This window comes from Oncorhynchus mykiss, chromosome 24 (assembly GCF_013265735.2).
Source record: "Oncorhynchus mykiss isolate Arlee chromosome 24, USDA_OmykA_1.1, whole genome shotgun sequence".
Classification (NCBI taxonomy): domain Eukaryota; kingdom Metazoa; phylum Chordata; class Actinopteri; order Salmoniformes; family Salmonidae; genus Oncorhynchus; species Oncorhynchus mykiss.
Window position 1 is genome coordinate 20968145 of NC_048588.1, and position 24728 is coordinate 20992872.

The following is a 24728-nucleotide window of genomic DNA, read 5'->3' on the forward strand; positions in this document are numbered from 1 at the left end:
TGTCAGAATTGTCAATGTGGTGTTGTGGAAATTCTTACACAGAGACACTCAAAGTCAATCTTAATATGAATAATTGTTTTTGTCAGCGTGCTAGAGAGGTTCCAACCAACTCAATGCACCTGTGACAAGGTTGAAATAGACAATTAAGCAGTCGGGTTACGTATGTATAGTTGTGAAGCCACCTGCTGTATTATTTGAGTAACTGCATTCCCGTGAGTATCTATATACAGCACTGGAAAGAAATAGGAGAACACTGCAAAATGATCAGTTTCTCTGGTTTTACTATTTATAGGTATGTGTTTGGGTAAAACTAAACATTTTGTTTAATACTATAAACTTCTGACAACATTTCTCCGAAATAAAAATATTTGTAATTTAAGAGCATTTATTTGCAGAAAATTAAAACGGGTTAAAATAACAAAAAATATGCAGTGTTGTCAGAAAATAATCTCAAATAATGCAAAGAAAATAAGTTAATATACATTTATAAACCGAATACTAATCTTTTAACTTAGGAAGAGTTCAGAAATGTTCAATCACAGCTTTCATGCGTCTTGGCATGCTCTCCACCAGTCTTTCACATTGATGTTGGCTGACTTTATGCCACTCCTGGCACAAAAATTCAAGCAGATCTGCTTTGTTTAATGGCTTGTGACCATCCATCTTCCTCTTGATCACATTCCAGAGGTTTTCAATCGGGTTCAGGTCTGGAGATTGGGCTGGCTGAAGCATCCACAGATCATCACCGATCTTCCACCAAATTTCACAGTGGGTGCGAGACATGGAGAGGCCTACAAGCCACAGTGTCTCGCACCCACTGTGAAATTTGGTGGAGGATCGGTGATGATCTGGGGGTGCGTCAGCAAGGCTGGAATCGGGCAGATTTGTCTTTGTGAAAGACGCTTGAATCAAGCCACGTACAAGGTTATCCTGGAAGAAAACTTGCTTCCTTCTGCTCTGACAATGTTCACCAATTCTGAGGATAGTTTTTTCCAGCAGGACAATGTTCCATGCCACACAGCCAGGTCAATCAAGGTGTGGCTGGAGAACCACCAGATCAGTGGTTTCTTAGCTCTGGGAAAACAAATGTATGTAGTAGGCATGATCACACAGCATCCAGCCAAAGAGTTGTTCAACTTTGATGGAGGTATGTATCATGATCCATGCTGCACTCAGTATTCACACTTTAAAAATGATATCTAATGCATGTTAGGCTGAAAACCATATTGTTTTATAATCGATATCGATGTTGACACATGATAGTGTTAGAGCTGTCATGTATTTAACATTTTATGGACATTTATCAAACTTGCACGTTGCGTTATGCTAAAGGCTAACTAACATTTGCCTTGTACTTTCTTTGCTAATGAGGCTAGTCACCTCGAACTGTAAATGTATTTTTATTTTATGTTTCATGTCACTCAGATTGCATGGTGGGTTTGCAGTTGTGCTGAAGTTTACACAGTGTTGTGTATGTATTCACAGGTATGTGCTCCCAAATGACTTGGAATTATGATATGTTACTTTACACGTGTAGCCCATGTGCTGTGGTGATTTGTTAGGCCATCAGACAGAGTCATTATAAGTTGAGAGCTCCTCTGTAGTCATGTTATAAATGTAATAACGTACAAAATGTATAGTGTAAATATACATTTAACTTTTCTGAAATTATTACAGATCCGCCAGCCAAAGAGTTGTTAAACTTTGATGGAGATTGCATGGTGGGTTAGCAGTTGTGCTGAAGTTTACACAGTGTTGTATGTATTCACAGAATAAATCATGAAAGAGAACAACACTGTCCTATGTCAAAGAGCCATGTAAGACGCCATTACACACTATAGTACACAAGTCAATCGGGGAGCTCTGCTTGGGGCAGTCCCAGCAGTTGTCTTATATACGACTGTACACAGACAAGTCATATTTGCATGATTTTGCATAATTAATGAATCATTACTGTTTTTTTTCATTAATGTGACCGACCAATACTGGTTCATAACATGTACCTCAAAAGGCTACTTATAAGCTGAGACCTTGAAACTGAGATATTTTTCGTTCTCAGGACAAGGTCTGGGCGTACTACCAAATTGCAGCTACTGATCACGAGGATTTGTTCAGTCAGCCACTTGCATGAACAGAGAAATTGGTTATTAGAACAGGTTGGTGCTTGCTCATCAGCTCAGTGTTCCAAATAATGTAAACAGGTTAAGGGTTTAGATTACCATTATCCGTATCTACAGGTGGAAATGGGAGTTCATCCAGAGTAGGCAGCTCATTAGTGTCACCATCCTCTGGAGTAGCAGAAAACATAGCTGCTGAACTCTTATCAGCCAGAGTGGCACTGAATTTATTTTTCTAGCATTAACTTCACCTAATCTGTGGTAATGACAGATTGGTATTTCAATGCATTAGTCTAAATTACTATACATTTTGCAGTGTGCAGACTTCCACAATCTACCTGTTACCCCAAATAAAAATGTTTGGATAAGCCTAAATCAATTACGGACATGGTTGAGAGCGTTTCAAAAAAACGTTTCATTGGGTTCTCCAACTACTATCGGCGGTTCATTCAGAACTTCAGTTCTACTGCCGCTCCCCTCACTGCCCTTACCAACCAAAAGACCCGGACCCTTCAATGGACTGATACCGCCCTGACTGCTTTCAAGAACTTGAAACGCCTCTTCGCCACAGCTCCTGTCCTTCTCCAACCTGATCCAACCCTTCCTTTTACCCTGGAGGTGGATGCCTCCAAAGTAAGAGTAGGCGCCATACTCTCTCAGCTGGTGGGAACACCTCCAAAGTCACACCCCTGTGCCTTCTTTTCCAGGAAGTTATCCTCTGCTGAGAGGAATTACGATGTGGGGAACAGAACTCCTCGACATCAAGCTGGACCTCTGAGTGGCGCCACTGGTTGGAGGGCGCCCAACAACCCTTTCTCATCCAAATAGATCATCGTAATCTGGAATATCAGAGGGGCCAAGAGGTTAAACTCCAGACAAGCCCACTGGGCTCTTCATACACTTCCATTTTCATGTTCCTTACATCCCTGGAAAGGAAAACGTAAAAGCCGATGCTCTCTCCTGCCTGTTTGACCTTCCGACCAGTAACTCAGACCCTACACCCATTCTTCCTTCCTCTTGCATTAGGGGACCAGTACAGGGGGAAGTTCACTCTGCCATACAAGAATCCTTAACCTCAGACCTGGCTCCTCCTGAGACACCAGCTGGGAGGAGTTGCATACCAGCAGCTGTTAGACCCCTAACTGATGCAATGGTGTCACACGTCCTTGGGGTCAGGACATCCGGGCATTACACAAACCACAGAACTTCTAGCCCGTAAATTCTGGTGGTCCTCACTGGCATCCGACGTAAGGGATTACTTACTCTCCTGTCCAGTCTGCGCCCAAACCAAAAGACCTCGTCATCTCCCTTCCAGTAAGCTTCAACCTTTGCCAGTCCCTCACAGACCCTGGGCCCACATAGCTGTTGATTTTGTCACAGACCTTCCTGAATCCTCTGGTAACACCACCATCCTTGCCATAGTAGACCATTTTTCAAAAATGTGTCTGGTTCTGCTTCCTCATTTACCTAACGCCATGGAATTGGCTGTGTATGTTCCAGCAGGTGTTCTGGCTGTATGGGATTCCGGAGGATGTGGTCTCTGACCGTGGGCCCCAGTTTGTCTCCCGGGTGTGGCGAGCCTTCTGTGACCAACTGGGGGTCGCCCTCAGCCTCTCCTCCGGGTACCATCGCCAGACCAACGGACAGACAGAATGCCTGAACCAAGAAATGGGGGAAGTACCTCCGCCAACAATATTCTGCCTCGCCACATAACTGGAGTCAGTATATGGCCTGGGCCGAATACACCCAGAACTCACTCATGCATTCATCCCTCCGCCTTACTTCATTTCAGTGCGTACTTGGTTACCAACACCCCCCCCCCCCCCCCCTGTTTCCCTCGGAGGCGGAGCCTGATACTGTTCCAGCTGTTGACGACTCTCCCAAGTCACCTGCCTCAGGAAGCCTTTCAAAGGGAGAGATAGTCATTGATAAACATGAAGAGAAACATGGTGGGTGACAATCCATCAGTCCTGGAAGAAAGAAAATAAACATGTACTTAGTTTTCACTATCCTTCATTTTAATCAGTCATAAAAATTCTTAATCATTAATCGAGTTTACAGCATCTTGGGCAGGAAGTCTTAATAAACCCATACGTATACAGAATTATACTTCAAACAAATCAGATGATACAGTGTCCTGTGACGCTGAATTGGATACCTAAAGTAAACAATTCACTTGTAATCTTTTAGACCTGTTGCATTGACATACTATTCTGTACTAGTACTATTCTGTACTAACCCGGCAGTCTAGGGGGGATGGTATCGAGACCCGTAACATAATGCAAAATATAACAGTGAAAAAGTAACAGTGAGAACAAAAACCACAGACTAACTAATTTACTGTCAAACTCTCATGGTTTATTTCTAAACACACGGTAAAGGGGGGGTGGGGGGGGGGGGGGGGGGGGGGGGGGGGGCAGGAAAAGGGGCTGAGCTGGACCCAAGGAAAGAAACAAATATCCAAAAACACCCCTAAGCTAGACTAGCCTACTACTATACAGCTAACTAACCAAAAATACAGCGGGTGGTCCGCCCAGTTCTAACTAGGGTATTTAGACAAAGTATTCCTACAGGTAATGTATGCCCATGGGCAACTTGTCTTGGTACCCCCTTTTCCCACCATCAAACAAACAGTCAAACACCATAACCAAAACAATACTCACAGGTGGGGACAAAGTGACATGTAGTTGCAAAAACAAAAGAGCTCAATCCAGAGAGAGAGAGATATAGAGCGAGATATTGAGAGAGATTAAGAGAGAGACACAGAGAGAATGAAACACAAAGAGATCGAGCTCCAGAAGAAACAACTGAATGGGTTTTTAAACTAAGGGAAATGGGATGTGATAGGGTAATGGAAAAGGAGCAGGTGTCTTCTGAATGATGACTGATTGGGGAATGATGATTGCCACCTGTGAGAGGAGAAGGAGAGAAAAGAAATACACATAGGATACACACACACACACACAGGATACCTGTATCCGTAACAGTGTGGGTGTGCAAATTGTATATTTTTCTATTCATACTTCATCAGATCATCATATTAACTCATTATACTCAATATTATGTTAGTTTAACTGTAGTAACCCATTATACATTTGTTACATTACAAATTCCTCCTTTAGACTAGTGTTCTATTCATACAGGGGTGAAAATATTTACACTAGCTCTATTTAACAGAATATTAAGAAATAGCTCTCCATAATGTAATACCATCAAATTTCCCTGATGAGACATGTTATCCTCATATAATCTAGTCATCTTAACCTCAGACATTTAATCCTCGTTACTAACAAGACATGTTATGTATGAGATTTCTGATACCTGTTATCCTCTACCAACAGCGGTGTTGGACAGACCCCTAGATAACATTACAGATCAGCTCACACAGAACTGGTTGTGGCATTCATTCACCTCTTTCACATGTAAGCTAGTCCCCTGACAGCTCTCATTCACTCAATACTTAACTTCTTGGTGACCAGGGGCAGTATTTTCACGTCCGGATGAAATGCATGCCGAAATTCAACTGCCTGCTACTCATCCCCAGAAGATAAGATATGCATATTATTAGTATATTTGGATAGAAAACACTCTGACGTTTCTTAAACTGTTTGAATCATGTCTGTGAGTATAACAGAACTTATTTAGCAGGCGAAACACCGAGGACAAACCATTCAGATATTTTTTTTGAGGTCACTCTATTTTCAATAATTTTTCATTGGGAATCCAGATTTCTAAGGGACCTTCTTGCAGTTCCTATCGCTTCCACTGGATGTCAAAAGTCTTTAGAAATTGGTTGAGGTTATTCCTTTGTGTAATGAAGAAGTACGGCCATCTTGAACGAGGGTCACTTGAAGTGTACTGTTAGATAGAAGCTCATGACCAGAAAGCTAGCTACTGTCTGTTTTCTTCCTGTATTGAACACAGATCATCCCTTCTTCAATTTTATCGATTATTTACGTTAAAAAATACCTAAAGTTGTATTACAAAAGTAGTTTGAAATGTTTTGGCAAAGTTTACAGGTAACTTTTGAGATATTTTGTAGTCACGTTGCGCAAGTTGGAACCGGTGTTTTTCTGGATCAAACGCGCCAAATGAATGGACATTTTGGATATATCGATGGAATTAATCAAACAAAAGGACCATTTGTGATGTTTATGGGACATATTGGAGTGCCAACAAAAGAAGCTCGTCAAAGGTAAGGCATGAATTATATTTTTATTTCTGCATTTTGTGTCGCGCCTGCGGGGTTAAATATGGTTTCTCTCTTTGTTTACGGAGGTGCTATCCTCAGATAATAGCATTGTTTGCTTTCGCCGAAAAGCCTTTTTGAAATCTGACATGTTGGCTGGATTCACAACAAGTATAGCTTTAATTTGCTATTTTGCATGTGTGATTTAATGAAAGTTTTGATATTTATAGTAATTTATTTGAATTTGGCTCTCTGCATTTTCCCTGGCTTTTGGCCAGGTGGGACGCTAGCACATATCCCAGACAGGTTAAAACCTGTCTAGGACACACGTTCCGCTAACGGAACCCTCACCCCCCAACATTCCGCTGAAAAGGCAGCAAGGGAAATTCAAAAATATTTTTTAGAAATATTTAACTTTCACACATTAACAAGTCCAATACAGCAAATGAAAGATAAACATCTTGTTAATCTACCCATTGTGTCAGAGAAAACACAACATATATTTATGTTAGATCACCACCAAATCCCCAAAAACACACAGCAATTTTTCCCAGCCAAAGATAGTCATAAAAGCAGAATTAGAGATACAATTAATCACTAACCTTTGATAATCTTCATCAGATGACACTCATACATTTATGTTTTGTTCGATAATATGCATATTTATATCCACAAATCTCGGTTTACATTGACGCCATGTTCAGAAATGCCTCCAAAATATCCGGAGTGACTGGCATCACAGTCCGGAGTGACTGGCATCAGTACAGTAGGTGGCTGTGTATGCATCTTAAATGTTGGATGCGATCCACCAACCTAATCTTCAAGAAGAAGAAGACAAAGACGGAAGTGGATCAAAACATTGGAGGGAAAATGACAACATAGTAAGTAAGTTCAAATGTGAAAATTAGTTAACAATGTTTATTACAGTAATGTTTAGAGAGCATTCCAATTGTATCAGTATTTGTACAACGATAAAGGGCTAGCATTTACTAACTACAGTAACTTAATGTTAACGTTACTCGCTAGCTAATGTTTACGTCTCTTTCCAAGGTTGGAAATTCCAGCTAGCTAGCTAACGTTATAAAAAATGGCCAGCTAGTTAGCTTTGTACGGCCATGCTAGGTGGCACAGGCACACTGTAACTACAGTTGAAGTCGGAAGTTTACAAACCCCTTAGCTAAATACATTTAAACTCAGTTTTTCACAATTCCTGACATTTAATCAGAGTAAAAATGTCATGTCTTAGGTAAGTTAGGATCACCACTTTAAGAATGTGAAATGGCAGAATAATAGTAAAGATAATTATTATTTATTTCAGCTTTTATTTCTTTCATCACATTCCCAGTTGGTCAGAAGTTTACATACACTCAATTAGTATTTGGTAGCATTGCCTTTAAATTGTTTAACCTGTCTACGATACTGGTTCCCAATTGGGAATCAACCCTCCCACGTTCAGCTGAAACGGTGGCGCATGGAACGCAAAAATATTCTTAAAAATATTTAACCTCCACACATTAACAAGTCCAATAGCTCAAATGAAAGATAAACATCTTGTTCATCTAGCCAGCAAGTCAGATTTCTAAAATGTTTTACGGCGAAAACATAGCACATATATATGTAAAACCACCACCAGACACAGCTCATTTCAATAGCCAAAACATGCAATCAACAAACGCAGGATTAAAAAATAAATCACTCACTAACCTTTTGAAAATCTTCATCAGATGACAGTAATATGACATATTACACAGTACATATTTTTTTTTTCAATAATATGCCATTTATATCCATAAATGTCCATTTACAGTGAGTTCACCTTCAGAAATTACTCAAAAATGCCCGCAGGAAATCTATGTAGCGCGGCAAGATAACGTAAATAGACATCATAAACTTTGACTAAATATACATGTTCTACATATAGTTAGAAAGATACACTGCTTCTTTATGCAACCGCTGTGTTAGATTTATTTTTAACGTTACAGAAATCGCACACTATTCCATATGCTGAGACAGCGCTCAGTTCCAAGCTACATTTCCACGTAATGTTGGAGTCAACAGAAACACAGATTTAAGCATAAATATTCCCTTACCTTCGATGGTCTTCGTTCAGAATGTTCTGGAAGGCTTCATACTTACCCAATACATCGTTTGGTTTCAAGTCTTGCGTCTTTGTATTGGCTACTGCTAATAACATCAGCTGAAATGCACCCAAAACGTCCTCTGGTCCGGATAAGTTGCGCATCAAAACTTCAAAATTACACATTATATGTCGACTAAACAGGTCAAACTAAGTGCAGAAGCAAGCTTTATGATGTTTTAGACGTGCAAAACAAACTTCAATTCAATCGGCCATCGTCTGCCCTTCTCTTGAGTGCTGGAAACAAAGGAATGGCTGGGACCAATTCGCGCCCATACGCACAGCCTATTCTCTCGTGGCACGCACTAATTTCACTCCCATAGGGTCAATTCTCGCGGGATTTGAACGATTTGAAGCTCTAATGAAAGAGGACATCTAGCGGAAGAGTCCCCAGAATCATAGCTGGTTGGGAAGGGTGGGGGCCATGACGTCAAAGTTGCTCCAACTTTCATGGCCACAAAAACTAGTTTGGAAGAATGCCTGCCCTGTGAGTTCTGCTATACTTACAGACATAATTCCAACGGTTTTAGAATCTTTAGAGTGTTTTCTATCCAATAATAATTTGCATATATTAGCAATTTTTGACAGATTTTTTTTCCAGTTTACTAGGGGTACCCAATCTCTCCAAAGGGGGCGTATGTCTGCCATATCCTTAACAGGTTTTAACTTGGGTCAAATGTTTCAAGTAGCCTTCCACAAGCTTCTCACAATAAGTTGGGTGAATTTTGTCCCTTTCCTCCTGACACAGCTGGTGTAACTGAGTCAGGTTTGTAGGCCTCCTTGTTCACACACACTTTTTCAGTTCTGCCCACACATTTGCTATAGGATTGAGGTCAGAGCTTTGTGATGGCCACTCCAATACCTTGACTTTGTTGACCTTAAGCCATTTTGCCACTACTTTGGAAGTATGCTTGGGGTCATTGTCTATTTGGAAAACTCATTTACGACCAAGATTTAACTTCCTGACTGATGTCTTGAGATGTTGCTTCAATATATCCACAGAATTTTCCTGTCTCATGATGCTATCTATTTCATGAAGTGCACTAGTCCCTCCTGCAGCAAAGCACCCCCATAACATGATGCTGCCAGTCCCGTGCTTCATTGTTGGAATGGTGTTCTTCGGCTTGCAAGCCTCCCCCTTTTTCCTCCAAACATAACGATGGTCATTATGGCCAAACAGTTCTATTTTTGTTTCATCAGACCAAAAGACATTTCTCCAAAAAGTACGAACTTTGTCCCCATGTGCAGTTGCAAACCGTAGTCTGGCTTTTTTATGGCAGTTTGGAGCAGTGGCTTCTTCCTTGCTGAGCGGCCTTTCAGGTTATGTCGATATAGGTCTCGTTTCACTGTGCATATAGATAATTTTGTACCTGTTTCCTCCAGCATTTTCACAAGGTCCTTTGCTGTTGTTCTGGGACTGATTTGCACTTTAAACACCAAAGTACATTCATCTCTAGGAGACAGAACGCGCCTCCTTCCTGAGCGGTATGGCGGTTGAGTGGTTCCATGGTGTTTATACTTGCGTACTATTGTTTGTACAGATAAACGTGGTACCTTCAGGCGTTTAGAAATTGCTCCCAAGGATGAACCAATTTCCAATTTTTTCTCCAATTTGTTTTCTGAGGTCTTGGCTGATTTCTTTGGATTTTCCTATGATGGCACGCAAACAGGCACTGAGTTTGAAGGTAGGCCTTGAAATGCATCCACAGGTACACCTCCAATTCACTCAAATGATGTCAATTTATTTTTTTATTTCACCTTTATTTAACCAAGTAGGCAAGTTGAGAACAAGTTCTCATTTACAACTGCGACCTGGCCAAGATAAAGCAAAGCAGTACGGCACAAACAACAACAGAGTTGTCAATAACACACTAGGAAAAAGTCTATATACAGTGTGTGCAAATGATGTAAGATAAATAGGCCATAATGGCAAATTAATTACAATTTAGCAATTAAACACAAGTGATAGATGTGCAATTAGATGAATGTGCAAGTAGAGATACTGGGGTGCAAAGAAGCAAAAAAATAACAGTATGGGGATGAGGTATTTGGATGGGCTATTTACAGATGGGCTATGTACAGGTGCAATGATCTGTAAGCTGCTCTGACAGCTGGTGCTTAAAGTTAGCGAGGGAGATATGGGTCTCCAGCTTCAGTAATTTTTGAAATTCGTTCCAGTCATTCGTTCCAGTCATCAGAGAACTGGAAGGAAAGGCGGCCAAAGTAGGAATTGGCTTTGGGGGTGACCAGTGAAATATACCTGCTGTAACGCGTGCTATAGATGAGTGCTGCTATGGTGACCAGTGAGCTGAGATAAGGCAGGGCTTTACCTAGCAAAGACTTATAGATGACCTGGAGCCAGTGGGTCTGGCGACGAATATGAAGCGAGGGCCATCCAACGAGAGCACACAGGTCGCAGTGGTGGGTTGTAAATGGGGTTTTGGTGACAAAATAGATGGCACTGTGATAGACTGCATCCAATTTGCTGAGTAGAATGTTGGAGCCTATTTTGTAAATGACATTGCCGAAGTCAAGGATCGGCAGGATAGTCAGTTTTACGAGGGCATGTTTGGCAGCATGAGTGAAGGATGCTTTGTTGAGAAATTGGAAGCCAATTCTAGATTTAATTTTGGATTGGAGATGCTTTATTTGAGTCTGGAGGGAGAGTTTACAGTCTTACCAGGCACCTAGGTATTTGTAGTTGTCCACATATTCTAAGTCAGAACCGTCCAGAGTCGGGATGCTGGAGTGGCGTGCAGGTGCGGGCAACGATCGGTTGAAGAGCATGCATTTAGTTTTACTTGCATTTAAGAGCAGTTGGAGGCCAGGGAAGGAGAGTTGTATGGCATTGAAGCTTTTCTGGAGGTTAGTTGACATAGTGTCCAAAGAAGGGCCAGAGGTATACAGAATGGTGTCATCTGCATAGCGGTGGATCAGAGAATTACCAGCAGCAAGAGCGACATCATTGATGTATACAGAGAAAAGAGTCCGCCTGAGAATTGAACCCTGTGGCACCCCCGTAAAGACTGCCAGAGGTCTGGACAACAGGACCTCCAATTTGACACACTGAACTCTATCTGAGAAGTAGTTGGTGAAGCAGGCGAGGCAGTCATTTAAAATCCAAGGCTGTTGAGTCTGCCGATAAGAATGTGGTGATTGACAGAGTCGAAAGCCTTGGCCACGTCAATGAATACAGCCGCACAGTATTGCCTCTTATGGTTATGGTCTCTTGGTGGTTATGATATCGTTTTGGACCTTGAGTGTGGCTGAGGTGCACCCATGACCAGCTCGGAAACCAGATTGCATAGCGGAGAAGGTACGGTGGGATTCAAAATGGTCGGTGATCTGTTTGTTAACTTGTCTTTCGAAGACCTTAGAAAGGCAGGGTAGGATAGATATAGGTCTGTAGCAGTTTGGGTCTAGGGTGTCTCTCCTTTGAAGAGGGGGATGACCGCAGTAGATTTCCAATCTTTGGGAATCTCAGACGACACGAAAGAGAGGTTGAACAGGCTAGTAATAGGGGTTGCAACAAGCCCCGCAGATAATTTTAGAAAGAGAAGGTCCAGATGGTCTAGCCCGGCTGATTTGTAGGGGTCCAGATTTTGGAGCTCTTTTAGAACATCAGCTATCTGGATTTGGGTGAAGGAGAAATGGGGGAGGCTTGGGCAAGTTGCTGTGGGGGGTGCAGGGCTGTTGACTAGGGTAGGGGTAGCCAGGTGGAAAGCATGGCCAGCCGTGCTAGAAAAATGCTTTTTGAAATTCTCAATTATCTTTGATTTATCGGTGGTGACAGTGTTTCCTAGCCTCAGTTCAGTGGGCGGCTGGGAGGAGGTGCTCTTACTCTCCATGGACTTTACAGTGTCCTAGAACTTTTTGGAATTTGTGCTACAGGATGCAAATTTCTGTTTGAAAAAGCTGGCCTTTGCATTCCTAACTGCCTGTGTATATTGGTTCCCAACTTTTCTGAAAAATTGCATATCACGGGGGCTATTCGATGCTAATGCAGTTCACCAGATGATGTTTTTGTGCTGGTCAAGGGCAGTCAGGTCTGGAGTGAACCAAAGTCTATATCTGTTCCTGGTTCTTATTTTTTTGAATGGGCAATGCTTATTTAAGATGGTGAGGAATGTACTTTTTAAAGAATACCCAGGCATCCTCTACTGACGGAATGTCAATATCCTTCCAGGACACCCGGGCCAGGTCGAGTTCGAAAGGCCTGCTCGCTGAAGTGTTTTAAGGAGCGTTTGACAGTGATGGGGGTGGTCGTTTGACCACAGACCCATTACGAACGCAGGCAATGAGGCAGTGATCGCTGAGATCCTGGTTGAAGACAGCAGAAGTGTATTTGGAGGACAGGTTGGTTCGGATAATATCTATGAGGGTGCCCGTGTTTACGGATTTGGGGTTGTACCTGGTGGGTTCATTGATAATTTATGTGAGATTGAGGGCATCAAGCTTAGATTGTAGGATGGCTGGGGTGTTAAGCATGTCACAGTTTAGGTCACAAAACAGCACAAGCTCTGAAGTTAGATGGGGGGGGGGCAGCTGGGGGAAGAGGGTGGTCTATAGCAAGCGGCAACGGTGAGACTTGTTTCTGGAAAGGTGGATTTTTAAAAGTAGAAGCTCAAATTGTTTGGGCACAGACCTGGATAGTAAGACAGAACTCTGCAGGCTATCTCTGCAGTAGGTTACAACTCTGCCCCCTTTGGCAGTTCTATCTTGTTGGAAAATGTTATAGTTAGGGATGGTAATTTCAGGGTTTTTGGTGGCCTTCCTAAGCCAGGATTCAGACACGGCTAGGACATACGGTTTGGCAGAGTGTGCTAAAGCAGTGAATACAACAAACTTAGTGAAGAGTTTTCTAATGTTAATATGCATGAAACCGGTTACAGAAGTCATCAAAAGAGAGCGCCTGGGGAATAGGAGTGGAGCTAGGCACTTCAGGGCCTGGATTCACCTCTACATTGCCAGAGGAACAGAGGAGTGGAATAAGGGTACTGCTAAAAGCTATGAGAATTGGACGTCTATGACGTCCGGAACAAAGAGTAAAAGGAGCAGGTTTCTGGGGGCGATAAAATAGATTCAAGGTATAGTGTACAGACAAAGGAATGGTAGGATGTGAATACAGTGGAGGTAAACCTAGGCATTGAGTGATGATGAAAGAGATATTGTCTCTAGAAACATAATTGAAACCAGGTGATGTCATCGCATGTGTGGGTGGTGGAACTGAAGGGTTGGATAAGGTATAATGAGCAAGGCTAGAGGCTCTACAGTGAAATAAGCCAATAAACACTAACCAGAACAGCAAAGGACAAGGCATATTGACATTAAGGAGAGGCATGCTTAGCCGAGTCATCATAAGGGTCCAGTGAGTAGTGAGGTTAGTTGGGGTCACGGCAATTCAGATAGCTAGCCGAACCATGGGTAGCAAGCTGGCAGAGGATGGAGGTCTGTTTTTAGCTACCCTGTGCATTTCCGTCGGTAGATTAGTGGGTTCCGTGTGGTAGAGGGGACCAATCCAATTGTCAAAATAGTTATAGTTATAGTGGCCCAAGAAGATTGTTCAATAGACCTGTTCAGATAGCAGCCGATATGCTCAAGACAGCTAACGATTAGCGGGATGCAGTTCGCAGATGGGCGTTCAGGTTACGTCCGATGGAGGTTCCAGTTGAATAACTCCCTCGGGCAGATAACATCGGTATTCCAGTCGTGAAGGCCCAGTAGGGCTCCGCATCGGCAGTAAAACGGGTCCGGATAGGTGATTGTAGCCCAGGAGTGGCTGATGGAACTCTTCAGCTGGCTAGCTCCGGGATAATTGGTGTTTGCTACGGAATCGACATTAGCCACTAGTCACTCGGATAGTAGCTAGTTAGCTGCAAGATCCAGTTGTAAATGTCCAGAGCTTGCAGTAGAAATCCGGGAATATGGAGAGAAAATGGGTCCGGTATGCTCTGGTCTGAGTCGCGTTGTACAAAACTGGCGATAGCTTTCCGAGCTAAAGGATAGCTGATGACCATTAGCCGTGGTTAGCTGAATACTAACGTTAGCTAGTGAGCTGGCTAACTTCTGGCTAGCTTCTGTTGTGGATTTCGGATACGAGGTGAATAATACTTTTGGGAAAAAAACAGATCCTTACCACATTTGGTGAGGTGGGTTGCAGGAGAGTGTTTTGAGGTTGAGTTTTTAGAAAAAATAAATAAAACGATATGCGAAGAAAAAGACAAAAAGATACAAAGCATATGTACCCAGGACAAGACGAGGACAAAGGACGTCTGGCTACGCCATCTTGGAAACCTTGAAGAAGCTATAGAAATAGAATATAAACGCAATAGAAGCGTTGTTTCTTGTACAATTGTCTCGTGTCCTCCATTGACCCCACCATATACATTCCTCATACATGTAACTATTAACTTCTAGTCTAGTAAGTATTTCAAACTAGAACCTAACATTATGTAACTATGATACTTCAATTAGCAACAATTTCTAAAAACCTGTTTATGCTTTGTCATTATGGGGAATTGTGTGTAGATTGATGAGAGGGATAAAAAAACAATTCAATCCATTTTCAAATAAGGCTAATGTAACAACATTTGGAAAAGGTCAAGGGGTCTGAATACTTTCCAATGACACTGTATCAGCACAGCCTTTCCTGCTGTAGTGCTGTATTGAATATACTGATGTTTGTTGGTCTGCTTCAGCTGATACCCTCTTTATGTTTCCTCGGGTTGTGATGCATTTTTTAAGATCAAGTACCGTCTGCGGGAGCATGTGCGCAGCCACACTCAGGAGCGCCTGGTGGCCTGCCTCACCTGCGGCTGCATGTTCTCCAGCAACACCAAGTTCTTAGACCACATCCAAAGACAGGCCGAGCCAGAGGGTGAATGGTCTCAGCTCTGCCTGGCCAGAAGTCACTGTTTTACAGCACAGGCAGATATGTTATTGGTTTAGACATGTACATTTTATTTTGATTGAATGCCCTCTGATTCTTACAGAATCCCTGGTGTGTGAGCATTGTGACAAAGGATTTGCCAATGAGAGACTGTTGAGAGACCAAGTACGACAGCATGGTGAGTGTGCTGTTTTCCACCACTTCTCTGTTCAGTATTATTCAAATCAAATTATCAAATCAAATTTTATTAGTCACATGCGCTGAATACAACAGTTGGAGGAGACCTTACAGTTTCAAAAAATACAGATAAGAATAAGAGATAAAAGCAAGAAGTCATTATTAAAGAGCAGCAGTAAAAAATAGCAATATATACAGGGGGGTGCCAGTACAGAGTCAATGTGCGGGGACACCGGTTAGTTGAGGTAGCGTGTACATGTACAGTGCCTTGCGAAAGTATTCGGCCCCCTTGAACTTTGTGACCTTTTTCCACATTTCAGGCTTCAAACATAAAGATATAAAACTGTATTTTTTTGTGAAGAATCAACAACAAGTGGGACACAATCATGAAGTGGAACGACATTTATTGGATATTTCAAACTTTTTTAACAAATCAAAAACTGAAAAATTGGGCGTGCAAAATTATTCAGCCCCTTTACTTTCAGTGCAGCAAACTCTCTCCAGAAGTTCAGTGAGGATCTCTGAATGATCCAATGTTGACCTAAATGACTAATGATGATAAATACAATCCACCTGTGTGTAATCAAGTCTCCGTATAAATGCACCTGCACTGTGATAGTCTCAGAGGTCCGTTAAAAGCGCATAGAGCATCATGAAGAACAAGGAACACACCAGGCAGGTCCGAGATACTGTTGTGAAGAAGCTTAAAGCTGGATTTGGATACAAAAATATTTCCCAAGCTTTAAACATCCCAAGGAGCACTGTGCAAGCGATAATATTGAAATGGAAGGAGTATCAGACCACTGCAAATCTACCAAGACCTGGCTGTCCCTCTAAACTTTCAGCTCATACAAGGAGAAGACTGATCAGAGATGCAGCCAAGAGGCCCATGATCACTCTGGATGAACTGCAGAGATCTACAGCTGAGGTGGGAGACTCTGTCCATAGGACAACAATCAGTCAGTATATTGCACAAATCTGGCCTTTATGGAAGAGTGGCAAGAAGAAAGCCATTTCTTAAAGATATCCATAAAAAGTGTATTTTAAAGTTTGCCACAAGCCACCTGGGAGACACACCAAACATGTGGAAGAAGGTGCTCTGGTCAGATGAAACCAAAATTGAACTTTTTGGCAACAATGCAAAACATTATGTTTGGCGTAAAAGCAACACAGCTGAACACACCATCCCCACTGTCAAACATGGTGGTGGCAGCATCATGGTTTGGGCCTGCTTTTCTTCAGCAGGGACAGGGAAGATGGTTAAAATTGATGGGAAGATGGATGGAGCCAAATACAGGACCATTCTGGAAGAAAACCTGATGGAGTCTGCAAAAGACCTGAGACTGGGACGGAGATTTGTCTTCCAACAAGACAATGATCCAAAACATAAAGCAAAATCTACAATGGAATGGTTCAAAAATAAACATATCCAGGTGTTAGAATGGCCAAGTCAAAGTCCAGACCTGAATCCAATCGAGAATCTGTGGAAATAACTGAAAACTGCTGTTCACAAATGCTCTCCATCCAAACTCACTGAGCTCGAGCTGTTTTGCAAGGAGGAATGGGAAAAAATTTCAGTCTCTCGATGTGCAAAACTGATAGAGACATACCCCGAGCGACTTACAGCTGTAATCGCAGCAAAAGGTGGCGCTACAAATTATTAACTTAAGGGGGCTGAATAATTTTGCACGCCCAATTTTTCAGTTTTTGATTTGTTAAAAAAGTTTGAAATATCCAATAAATGTCGTTCCACTTCATGATTGTGTCCCACTTGTTGTTGATTCTTCACAAAAAAATACAGTTTTATATCTTTATGTTTGAAGCCTGAAATGTGGCAAAAGGTCGCAAAGTTCAAGGGGGCCGAATACTTTCGCAAGGCACTGTAGGTAGAGTTAATTAAAGTGACTGCATAGATGACAACAGAGAGTGGCAGTGGTGAGTGGAGGGGGGGGGGGGGGGGGCAATGCGAATAGTCTGGGTAGCCATTTGACTAGGTATTCAGGAGTCTTATGGCTTGGGGGTAGAAGCTGTTTAGAAGTGTCATGTACTGTCATGTTGTGTCTTGTCTCTGTCCTTTCCCTTCACCCTGTCTCCCTCTGCTGGTCGTTGTTAGGTTACCTTTTCTCCCCCTCTTTCCCCCAGCTGTGCCTTGTCTCCTCCTAACCACCTCGTCACCCCTTTTCCCACCTGTTCCCTTTTTCCCTCTGATTAGGTCCCTATATCTCTCTCTGTTTCTGCTCCTGTCCTTGTCGGATTCTTGTTTGTTGTGTTTCATGCCTGAACCAGACTGTCGTCATGTTTGCTGTAACCTTGTCTTGTCCTGTCGGAATCTGCCGGTCCGTCTGAGCCTACCTATGTTTGGTAATTAAAGAAGCTCTGTTTAAGTTAATTCGCTTTTGGGTCCTCATTCACGCACCGTAACAGAAGAATCCGACCAAGAATGGACCCAGCGACTTCGGATCCTCTCCACTCAGCCGTCGGGATCCAGGGAGCGATGCTAGGCAGACACGAGCAGGAATTGTCTGCTGCTCAACATGCCGTTGAGACCCTGGCCACCCAAGTCTCCAACCTCACAGAACAGGTTCACCATCTCCGCCTCGATCCACCGGCCACTTCCAGGGCTTTCGAATCTCCGGAGCCCAGAATCAATAACCCGCCGTGTTACTCTGGGGAGCCCACTGAATGCCGCTCGTTCCTCACCCAGTGTGATATTGTGTTTTCTCTCCAGCCCTACACTTTCTCCAGGAGCACTGCTCGTGTCGCCTACGTCATATCTCTCCTTATTGGACGGGCTCGTGAGTGGGGCACGGCAATCTGGGAGGCAAGGGCTGAGTGTACTAACCAGTATCAGGACTTTAAGGAGGAGATGATACGGGTTTTTGATCGATCTGTTTTTGGGGAGGAGGCTTCCAGGGCCCTGTCTTCCCTATGTCAAGGTAATCGATCCATAACAGACTACTCTATTGAGTTTCGCACTCTTGCTGCCTCCAGTGGCTGGAACGAGCCGGCTTTGCACGCTCGTTTTCTGGAGGGTCTCCGCGCAGAGGTAAAGGATGAGATTCTCTCCCGGGAGGTTCCTTCCAGCGTGGATTCCTTGATTGAACTCGCTATTCGCATTGAGCGACGGGTTGATCTTCGTCACCGAGCTCGTGGAAAGGAGCTCGCGTTCTCCGTTGCCCCCCTCTCCGCATCACTACCATCTTCCTCTGCCGGCTCGGGTGCTGAGCCCATGCAGCTGGGAGGTATCCGCATCTCGACTAAGGAGAGGGAACGGAGAATCACCAACCGCCTCTGTCTCTATTGCGGTTCCGCTGGTCATTTTGTCACTTCATGTCCAGTAAAAGGCCAGAGCTCATCAGTAAGCGGAGGGCTACTGGTGAGCGCTACTACTCCTGTCTCTCCTTCAAGATCCTGCACTACCTTGTCGGTCCATCTACGCTGGACCGGTTCGTCAGCTTCCTGCAGTGCCTTAATAGACTCTGGGGCGGAGGGCTGTTTTATGGACGAGACCTGGGCTCGGGAACATGACATTCCTCTCAGACAGTTAAAGGAGCCCACGGCCTTGTTCGCCCTGGATGGTAGTCCTCTCCCCAGGATTCAGCGTGAGACGCTACCTTTAACCCTCACTGTTTCTGGTAATCATAGTGAAACCATTTCTTTTTTAATTTTTCGTTCACCTTTTACACCTGTTGTTTTGGGCCATCCCTGGCTAGTTTGTCATAATCCTTCCATTAATTGGTCTAGTAATTCTATCCTCTCCTGGAACGTCTCTTGTCATGTGAAATGTTTAATGTCTGCTATCCCTCCTGTTTCCTCTGTCTCTTCTTCACAGGAGGAGCCTGGTGATTTGACAGGGGTGCCGGAGGAATATCACGATCTGCGCACGGTGTTCAGTCGGTCCAGGGCCACCTCTCTTCCTCCACACCGGTCGTATGATTGTAGTATTGATCTCCTTCCGGGAACCACCCCCCCCCGGGGTAGACTATACTCTCTGTCGGCTCCCGAACGTAAGGCTCTCGAAGATTATTTGTCTGTAGCTCTTGACGCCGGTACCATAGTCCCCTCCTCCTCTCCCGCCGGAGCGGGGTTTTTTTTTGTCAAGAAGAAGGACGGGTCTCTGCGCCCCTGCATAGATTATCGAGGGCTGAATGACATAACAGTGAAGAATCGTTATCCGCTTCCTCTTATGTCTTCAGCCTTCGAGATCCTGCAGGGAGCCAGGTTTTTCACTAAGTTGGACCTTCGTAACGCTTACCATCTCGTGCGCATCAGGGAGGGGGACGAGTGGAAGACGGCGTTTAACACTCCGTTAGGGCACTTTCTTTCGGCCTCGCTAACGCTCCAGCTGTCTTTCAGGCATTAGTCAATGATGTCCTGAGAGACATGCTGAACATCTTTGTTTTCGTTTACCTTGACGATATCCTGATTTTTTCACCGTCACTCCAGATTCATGTTCAGCACGTTCGACGTGTCCTCCAGCGCCTTTTAGAGAATTGTCTTTTTGTGAAGGCTGAGAAGTGCACTTTTCATGCCTCCTCCGTCACATTTCTCACATTTCTCGGTTCTGTTATTTCCGCTGAAGGCATTAAGATGGATCCCGCTAAGGTCCAAGCTGTCATTGATTGGCCCGTCCCTAAGTCACGCGTCGAGCTGCAGCGCTTTCTCGGCTTCGCGAACTTCTATCGTCGTTTCATCCGTAATTTCGGTCAGGTGGCAGCTCCTCTCACAGCCCTTACTTCTGTCAAGACGTGCTTTAAGTGGTCCGTTTCCGCCCAGGGAGCTTTTGATCTCCTCAAGAATCGTTTTACATCCGCTCCTATCCTTGTTACACCTGACGTCTCTAGACAGTTCGTTGTCGAGGTTGACGCGTCAGAGGTGGGCGTGGGAGCCATTCTTTCTCAGCGCTCCCTCTCTGACGACAAGGTCCACCCATGCGCGTATTTTTCTCATCGCCTGTCGCCGTCGGAAAGTAACTATGATGTGGGTAACCGCGAACTGCTCGCCATCCGGTTAGCCCTAGGCGAATGGCGACAGTGGTTGGAGGGGGCGACCGTTCCTTTTGTCGTTTGGACTGACCATAGGAACCTTGAGTACATCCGTTCTGCCAAACGACTTAATGCGCGTCAGGCGCGTTGGGCGCTGTTTTTCGCTCGTTTCGAGTTCGTGATTTCTTATCGTCCGGGCTCTAAGAACACCAAGCCTGATGCTTTGTCTCGTCTCTTCAGTTCTTCAGTAGCCTCCACTGACCCCGAGGGGATTCTCCCTGAGGGGCGTGTTGTCGGGTTGACTGTCTGGGGAATTGAGAGGCAGGTAAAGCAAGCGCTCACTCACACTCCGTCGCCGCGCGCTTGTCCTAGGAACCTTCTTTTCGTTCCCGTTCCTACTCGTCTGGCCGTTCTTCAGTGGGCTCACTCTGCCAAGTTAGCCGGCCACCCTGGCGTTCGGGGTACGCTTGCTTCCATTCGCCAGCGTTTTTGGTGGCCCACCCGGGAGCATGACACGCGTCGTTTCGTGGCTGCTTGTTCGGTCTGCGCGCAGACTAAGTCCGGTAACTCTCCCCCTGCCGGCCGTCTCAGGCCGCTTCCTATTCCCTCTCGACCGTGGTCTCACATCGCCTTAGATTTTGTCACCGGACTGCCTTCGTCAGCGGGGAAGACTGTTATTCTTACGGTTGTCGATAGGTTCTCTAAGGCGGCTCATTTCATTCCCCTTGCTAAGCTTCCTTCTGCTAAAGAGACGGCACAAATCATCATCGAGAATGTTTTCAGAATTCATGGCCTTCCGTCAGACGTCGTTTCGGACAGAGGTCCGCAATTCACGTCTCAATTTTGGAGGGAGTTTTGCCGTTTGATTGGGGCTTCCGTCAGTCTCTCTTCCGGCTTTCACCCCCAGTCTAACGGTCAAGCAGAACGGGCCAATCAGACTATTGGTCGCATCTTACGCAGTCTTTCTTTTCGCAACCCTGCGTCTTGGTCAGAACAGCTCCCCTGGGCAGAATACGCCCACAACTCGTTTCCTTCGTCTGCGACCGGGCTATCTCCTTTTCAGAGTAGCCTCGGGTACCAGCCTCCGCTGTTCTCATCTCAGTTCGCCGAGTCCAGCGTCCCCTCCGCTCAGGCTTTTGTCCAACGTTGCGAGCGCACCTGGAAGAGGGTCAGGTCTGCACTTTGCCGTTATAGGACGCAGACTGTGAGGGCTGCTAATAAGCGTAGAACTAAGAGTCCTAGATATTGTCGCGGTCAGAGAGTTTGGCTCTCCACTCAGAACCTTCCCCTTAAGACGGCTTCTCGCAAGTTGACCCCGCGGTTCATTGGTCCGTTCCGTATTTCTCGGGTCATTAATCCTGTCGCAGTTCGACTTCTTCTTCCGCGATACCTTCGTCGCGTCCACCCGGTCTTCCATGTCTCCTGCATCAAGCCCGTCCTTCGCGCCCCCGCTCGTCTCCCCCCCCCCCCCCCCCATCCTTGTCGAGGGCGCACCCATCTACAGGGTCCGTAGAATTTTGGACATGCGTCCTCGGGGCCGTGGTCACCAGTACCTCGTAGATTGGGAGGGGTACGGTCCTGAGGAGAGGAGTTGGGTTCCCTCTCGGGACGTGCTGGACCGTGCGCTGATCGAGGATTTCCTCCGTTGCCGCCAGGTTTCCTCCTCGAGTGCGCCAGGAGGCGCTCGGTGAGTGGGGGGGTACTGTCATGTACTGTCATGTTGTGTCTTGTCTCTGTCCTTTCCCTTCACCCTGTCTCCCTCTGCTGGTCGTTGTTAGGTTACCTTTTCTCCCCCTCTTTCCCCCAGCTGTGCCTTGTCTCCTCCTAACCACCTCGTCACCCCTTTTCCCACCTGTTCCCTTTTTCCCTCTGATTAGGTCCCTATATCTCTCTCTGTTTCTGCTCCTGTCCTTGTCGGATTCTTGTTTGTTGTGTTTCATGCCTGAACCAGACTGTCGTCATGTTTGCTGTAACCTTGTCTTGTCCTGTCGGAATCTGCCGGTCCGTCTGAGCCTACCTATGTTTGGTAATTAAAGAAGCTCTGTTTAAGTTAATTCGCTTTTGGGTCCTCATTCACGCACCGTAACAAGAAGCCTCTTGGACCTAGACTCTGCGCTCCGGTACCGCTTGCCGTGTGGTAGCAGAGAGAACAGTCTATGACTAGGGTGGCTGGAGTCTTTGACAATTTTTAGGGCCTTCCTCTGACACCGCCTTGTATAGAGGTCCTGGATGGCAGGAAGCTTGGCCCTAGTGATGTACTGGGCCGTTCGCACTATCCTCTGTAGTGCCTTGCGGTCAGAGGCCGAGCAGTTGCAATACCAGGCAGTGATGCAACCATGCTCTCTATGCTGCAGCTGTAGAACCTTTTGAGGATCTGAGGACCCATGCCAAATCTTCAGGGGGAACAGGTTTTGTCGTGCCCTCTTCACGACTGTCTTGGTGTGCTTGGACCATGTTAGTTTGTTGGTGATGTGGACACCAAGGAACTTGACGCTCTCAACCTGCTCCACTGCAGCCCCATCGATGAGAATGGGGGCGTGCTCTGTCCTCTTTTTCCTGTAGTCCACAATCATCTCCTTTTGTCTTGATTTAGCTCATATTTAGCTCATTTTTCTAGTCTGGCTTCGACATGTACCTCTATTAGTCAAGCAGATTTATTTTAGTTGTATTGCTATCAATAAGATATTTTGATTAGCTGATGATGGCTGTTGTCTGTGTCCAGTTTCCTTCACTGTAAACCTTATGAGTGATCTATCCTGCCTTTCAGTGAACCATATCAAGTGTCCCCTGTGTGACATGACCTGCACCTCTCTCGCCACTCTGAAGATCCACATCAAGTTCCGCCACTGTGACGAGCGACCCTTTCCCTGTAACTTCTGTGAGAGCAGGTTGTTGTCCCACAGACTCATCAGAGTCCCCACAACTTGCTGACCCTTATGGACTGTACATATTGTGCACATATTATTTTGCTTACACTCTGTTGTTTATAATGTATGTCTCCCAGCTTTAAGAACCAGCACGACCTGTGGAAGCACATGGAGACCCATAATGAGGGGGCGGTCTACCACTGCTCTGTAGAGGGCTGTGACTACTACTACCACATGGCACACTCCATGAACCAGCACTACAAGAGAGTACACTAGGTACTTCAGACTGGCTGCAGGGGGCGCCAAACAGTCACTCCGTGCTCAATAGAACTACAGAATCAATATCCGTGTCAAAGCTAGACTTTTTAATTTGCAAAAATGTTTTTGGAATTTTGATCAAGTGTGCTCTACTCGACACTTGCATAATTCTCCTCTGTAGGGTGGAATGGTCACGAAATACAAGTGTCATCTCTGTGACAACTTTACACACTCACTCTTCACCTGCGCAAGAAACACCACCTGAAATGGCCCTCTGGACATTCTCGCTTCAGGTATGAACAACACTTTATCTTTCCCTTATGTGATGAGTTAACATGAGTTATTCAGTTTTACCATAAGGAGGTGGTTGTAGATGGCTACCTGAGGCTGAACATGGTGCGTTACGAGACGGTAGAGGTGACTCAGGAGATCATGAAGAACATGGCTCAGAAGAGGACGCTCCATCAGGGCCCCGGGTCCAGCAGCCGAGCCAAGAGAGCTGCCAACAGGGCAGCCAGGAGTCACGGGTCTCCCCCTTCCTCCTCCTTCTCTTGCTCCACCTCTTCCTCAGAGCTCTCTGCAGGGGAGGAGATGCCAGCCCAGCCCCAGGGGCAGTGACTCACCTGTGTACTGCGTCCTGAGTAATGTGTCTGATATGGGGGATAACCCTGACGCCACCCGGGACGGCTCTGACTCCTGCGGGCCCTCAGGTGCTGTGAGGGCCCTGACTGAGGTGGCCAGGGGTCTGGGGATGGATGTGGTGTAATCACACACACTGACCCTCAATATTCTAGTAGTCCAAGTTCATTCTTAACGCTGCCACCATTGTTGTCTCCAACCTTGACTAAAGTAATGATACCAACTTGAATTGTATCTTAATGAATAGGAATATTTCAGCCGATCAATGCAGCCGTTAATATTTAACGCACCATGTCATTCATTTATGAAATGAGCGCTTAGCTTTAAAAAAAACGAAATCAGATCCAGCATCTTCTCAGTACCAGTGTTGGAGACCACTAATGTGGCAGTACTGAATCTCTCTGTTACAGCTGTGCTGAATGTATGATGGCTGGGCTTAACCTGGGATGGACTGTTTATTAAAGTTTACT

At 45.0% G+C, this 24728-nt stretch overlaps 1 pseudogene; it reads left to right on the forward strand.

Moving 5' to 3' along the window:
- Window positions 1-2504: 2504 nt before the first annotated feature.
- Window positions 2505-24385, forward strand: LOC110503367 (annotated as a pseudogene).
- The last annotated feature ends 343 nt before the right edge of the window (window positions 24386-24728 follow it).